This window comes from Saccostrea cucullata, unplaced genomic scaffold (assembly GCF_032062105.1).
Source record: "Saccostrea cucullata isolate Sc308-1 unplaced genomic scaffold, CSIRO_AGI_Scuc_v1 ctg9, whole genome shotgun sequence".
Lineage (NCBI taxonomy): Eukaryota > Metazoa > Mollusca > Bivalvia > Ostreida > Ostreidae > Saccostrea > Saccostrea cuccullata.
In genome coordinates this window covers 475,178-481,505 of record NW_026935030.1, presented here as the reverse complement: position 1 = coordinate 481,505, position 6,328 = coordinate 475,178, and positions in this window count along the sequence as shown.

Here is a 6,328-nt window from a genome sequence, read left to right as displayed (position 1 = left end):
TCACATGCCTCACGAAATATACTAGTAATTGAACAGATGACAAAAGATAAACGTAAATAATTAGTTCTGTTTTATGTGGAGATCATGAACCTTGAACAAATTTCTTATTAGTTGTATCAGTAGATATCTGCTTTCTAATATCCAGCTACTTGAAGGATGTTAACTATTTTACTCCCAAATTAATCATATTTCACGAAAAGTACAAGTAGCTTAAGATATATCTACAGATGTCTTGGTAACTTTAATGCCAGATCATATAGTAGATATTTTGACTATCGAAACAAAAATATCGTATTCAATTTTTAAAAAATGCTTTCAATGCATTACTTTTATTATCTTTAAATTCGTGTATGTATTTTAGCCAGTTACTAGAAGCTACGTATCTTTACTCACATTTCAAGTCCGGTTTAGTAGCAAGTTACAAGTCGTTAGTTTTACTCATGTTCGTAGCTGGATACTAGTAGCTATAGCTTTACTCACATGTCGTAATCAGTTACAAGAATAGCTAGCTTTATTTACATTTAAAGTCGGTTACTGGTAGCCAGATACAGGCACGTAGCATCGATTTTAAAAGTGGGGGGGGCCAACCACAGAATTTTTTTTTTACTTACCTGAAAAAGTTGACAAGCAAAAAAAAAATCAAAAGCCTGAAAGGCTTCAATGGCGTCGAACAAAAAAAACAATTTCAAAAGATCTGCAGATAGGTCAAGTGAGTGACTCTGGTAACATTATAATAAAATTTAAAAAAAAATAGTCTTCACACAAATACAGTGTAGGACATTTTTATGTCCTGGTCCGAATTCTTCAAATAAACATAGAAATGTTCATGCGCTATATCAATCTAATTTCTCTTCTGTCAATCGAAGACCTATGAAGGGTTTCATAAATTATTGATCGACGTAATTACGATATGGCGCGGTAAACAAATGGAGGAAATGGATAAATACAGTAATACTTGCATCACTGGTCAATATCGTCGGTTGTTCAGATAAAATTGGATTGAAGATCGTAAAAGTAAAGCTAAGATTAAGAAATTTAATCTTTATTGTCTTTTTGTATTTGTGTTTATTTTGTAATTATTTTACCGTCTATAAGATTGTTTGTATTACAGTAATCGGTCCCAAAATGTGATTCATGTCATTCGATGCACTCTCTCTGTAGAAATTCATCCGCAACAACCATAACGTTTTTCTTGCGTAAAAATTAAACATAATATCGTTGTTTTGTAGTAGTATTAATTGAAGATACAATTGATTTAATTTTATATTCAAGCTATTATTCATTGTGAACGTTTTAAAAGAAATTTTTACAGCTGTTGCTACCGGTATTTTCTTTGCGGATGCATCCACTGACACATATGGTCGCGTAAACCTGACTGTTCGCTAGATGACGATTGTTTTACAAAAGAAAGGAAATTGTTGTCGAAAATCCTTTTCGCAAAATTTTTTCACTACTAATTCCTTTCAATATCCATTTCTAAAGTTTACAATATTATATTTCCTTCATTTTACTTTACTTTGGTGTAAAGTGGGGGGGGGGGGCAACCTGCCTTTCAGTGAACATTTTCAATAGTAAAAGTTTGTTAAAAGTTTGTTTAATGATACTAGTAGCTAACTTTACTTATCGTAGCCAGATACTAGTAGCCAATTTACCCTCTTGTCGTAGCCAGTTACTAGTAGTCAGTTACTAGTAGCTAACTTTACGTATCTCCTATAAGCAGTGTTTACATTTTTATTTAGTTCATTCTTTAAATAAATAAATAAAGGAAATAACCCTTTAAGTCTAGTCTGAATTTGTGGCTAGGAGAGGGAAACCCTTATACACTTTACACAAACAATAACAAAAGCCAGCTTTAGTAGCATGAACATCATCTAAATTTTGTTGTGAAGTTTTAATTTTTTTATCAGTTAAAGCAAACCAAGATCATGAAGCATCTTAAGCTTAAGTCTAAATTTTTCTGTTGTACTAAAATGTTGTGGAAGTCAAACAGGCCAAAATCAAACTGTTTCCCAATATTGTTTTACAGAAGTGTTGTTGTTTGCAAAATTAGAGATTTATTCAATAAATAATAAATATTTTACAGAAGATTAAAATTTTGACTTAAAGATATGTATGCCGTGTTAAACAGTATTTTTCCATAGCTGAAACCGAACAAAAATTTCTGAAGTATGATAAGCTATCAAAAATGAACCATTCTTGCAATTCGAGAAATATTATTCAATTAACAAAGTACTAGTTGAAAAGAAACATATTCTCATGCATATTTTTATAAAGGACTGACGTTTATCCTGGATCTGCGCATGTGCGCGGGCAAAGCATCACGAGAATCATCAGGTCGAGGAAAATATTTTTTGTTACGTCTGTTCAGTGAGGAACACAAATCCACCAATCAGCTCAATGAGTTGCATTTAATGCATTTATGGGTTACTACATAAAATACTACTGTGTAAAATAATACTGTGTTATTCGAAAAGGCTAGTTTTTTAAAATTGCTCTCGTTGACTTGATGCATATTCTCAAGCATTTACACGCTTAATGCATTATGTACATTATTATCTACTAATCCCATGTTCATATTTGCATACAAATGATTAACAATGATAAAAATTGAAGTTTCCCCCACTCCATTATACAGGTCCTTTTGTTTAGTTTCCCCGTGTTGTACTGCTATTTTCGGTTAATTAAAATAGCGACACGGATCTTCAGTATGGAGCGCATTATGGGCAAATATATTTTAAGTCATATATAAATGTAGATAAAACTTACATACCAAACAATCTTTGATATATTTGGGCTATAATTCCTAAAATTGGGCACATAAAAACTATTCCAGTTTGAGGGTACAACCAAGCATTTCGGTGAACACCATTAAGAAATATTAATTCAGGTAGGTAGCATCGTTTTTTTAAAGTGGGCGGGGGGATAGAACAGTTAGAATAAAAATCGACTAACTCGAAGAAACCTGACAAGTAAAATAGGTTTCATCCACTACAACATTACCCTATTTAACTATACTGCCACAAAAATTGGGAAAATTCGGGGGGGGCGACTTGTTCAATGAACATTTTCAACAGTAATTTTTTTTTTACATTTGGGGAACAGGTTTTATCACTGATGCTACGTGTATGTTCCTTCACAGGCTAAAAAAGGTCATCAGATGTACTTATGCAAAAGGAGGGGGGGGGAGGAAAAATAGCTTTTTCTGTAGTTAAATATATATTGAATGATTACATATATATAGAGGGAGCAATTTTAAAACCATGAATTTCAGATGTCATTCTTAACAATTCATTCCTAAAATATACAAAGTTTTATGGAATGCGTACATTTGTATATATCTTTCAGCATCACACGTGTTATTTACTCGTAAGTTTTAAAACCTACATATCGATCATGTACTGATTTCAAACTTATAATTCAGAATTTGAAGCCAGGATTTATAATCACAGATTATTTAGAGCCAAACTCCAAATTTCACTTTCGAATTTGAAAGTTTTTGTTTTGAACCATTAAAAAATGCAGAATCGAATGTATCTAATAACCATTTTGATTGATCAGGTTATATCATTTGTTTGTATTAGTTATTTCGTTTTGGCACAACATGGTTTCCACACTTCTTTATCCATAGTCGCTGACAGCTGTTGAAGTTCACCCAACCGAAAATGTCCAGTGAAAAGACAATTGCACATGATTATTCCTTGGTACAAAAAGCAACCAACTCTGAGGTGTGGTCACGTATTGACAATCCCTAACTCACGTGTTTGTAGTAAAAACGTAGTAACCATCATGCTTTTCGATTGAAATAAAATAATTCATCATGAATATTTCATAGAGGCGGTTTATTGTCCGATTCGGAGAGAAAAAAAATTTTACCAAATAATATTTCATAATTTTTAAAAGTGTTGGAGTGAAATTGCCTTATTTGCAGAAAGTAATAACTTATATATCTTGATGATACACCACATATATTTATTCCTTTTAAAATAAAAAACTAATACGGCATATATAGCTTTAAGTTTGACTTAAGTTTGTTTAATGATCCTGGGGTTAGGACGCAGCTAGATGCGATAGCGCGATGACGATGTACAATAGTGCGACAATGTGATGACGATACGATAGCATGATGAAAAGAAAGTGAACACTGCTGCTCGTCATCGGACTATTGTGCCATCGTCATCGCTATTTTCATCATCACCCTGTCATCGCTATCGCAGCACTGCGTCATCACTTCGTCTCCATCGCTCTATCGACTCTAACCTCGACATGGTGCAATGATGTGATAGTGAATTACATGTACAGTCTGTATATGACTCTATCTGAATTTCAGAACTTAAATTCTTTCACTGTCTCATCAATCATTAAAGTTTGGGTCAATAGCGCAATAGCATGATGATGCATTGAGAATGAAACAATAACATGATAGTTGAGAATGAAACAATGACATGAAGAGTTGATGCGATAGCGTGATAATGACGGTGCAAGGAAACGACAATGCAGGAAATGACCATGAAGTGATGACAAAATGAAGCAATTACGCAAATACATGGTGATGCAATAGCAATTACATGATGGTACAACGATAAGCAATGTAAGCTCTGTTGCATCATCTTAGTATTGCATCATTGTCATTGCGCCGTCACGTCATCATTATCGAGCCATTGCACTATGGCACCATTGACCATTTATCAATACGAGGGCCGTTCAAAAATTACGCGGACTTGTTGCACAGAAAAAATATTTGACGACATAATCGAAAATGTTTTAGATTTTTATATTTCAAAATTTTTTTTTAGTAAATTGGTATCAATTTTGAGTGATTTTTCAGGACTTCATTAAGTCACGGAGCAGAAAATCTTCGACGTCACAGGTTTTCAAAAAATATGTTATTGAAAAGCACACACTCAACATTTTCCCAATACATGTAGTCACTGTACAGTTTGAGTTACCTTATCTACTCAACATCCACACACCAGTTCTTGTCAAGCTGAAAATCTATTTAACAAGTAAAAATTTTTTTTTTGTTTTAAAACCAAAAACTTCAGGTATTTATGAGATTTTGTGTGATATTGGTGACTCTCAATCACGTTCTTTACAGTCCGGATAAAGTTTTCGTCGATAATCTTCTTCCCGTCCTCCCGTATAGCCTTTTTACATATATATTAAAATTTCAATTTGCTATACGTTTCTGTAACGATACTTTAATTACTACATGTTTTATTAAGCATAATTTTTGGTCACATTATGTTGGCGATATCTCGAGGACACATAATTTAACAAAAGTGTGCTGCGCCGTCAATTAAAACATAGACGATTTTCACAGTCGTTTTCACGGGAATCATCAGAGAAAAATCACTTTATTTCTGTTAGTACTCCAAATATCACTTCAGAAATTTAAATGCATAATAATAGAACAATTTTAAGATACATTTGAGAAAACTGTCGAAAAATATCGCGAATTATAGAAAATTAATGAGATAAATTTTGGCGGCTTAAATTTTTTGTCGTGCTCCGTACCTCTCCATCAGCGATATCAACATACCGATTATTTTAGTAGAATTTTTTTAAAATACAGAAATTTTGCCCAAAATTTATTGGAATCTCTAAGATACATATTTCTGCAAAATTTTATAACTATGTGACGTCTGTAAGAGTAAATAATAGCATAGTTCGCGTAATTTTTGGACGGCCCTCGTATTGTTATGATGTGAAATACCCGGATTCTCCACCAAGTTTTACGGGATGAATTTGTCCGTCTATACTGATTCTGAGTCAACTATGAGCTTTCCTCTTATTGTTGAACCCAGATTCTTTAAACCCTCACGACACCAACACGTTGACTCAAAATCAGTAGAGACGGACAAATTCATCCCGTAAAACTTGGTGGAGAATCCGGGTATTTTACATCGTAACAATATGAAGTTTAGATAGGGCCAGGTAGTTCACTATCACACCAATGCAACAATAGGGTTGGTTTTGATAGGGCAATGAAGTGATGATGCCATGACAATGAAGCATTGTCCCCAAGATAATGAAGCAATGCCTGCAATGGCGTGAAGACATTCTAGACAATTAATTGCTTTATTGCATCATTGTTATCACATTGTCAAGTCACATCATAACGCACTAAAGATCCTTTAGTTGATGTTTGATGGTGCAATAGTGAACCATTTGGCCCTATCCAGATTCTATAGATTAAAGCCTTAATTACTATGAGATCATATCACACTTTTTGCCTGCATAAACATTTTACCTTTAAGCAAAAGATGTGCTTCGGCCTTGTATGAAAACTAGATTTCTTGTTGCAAATTCTGAATTTAATTGGGTTTAT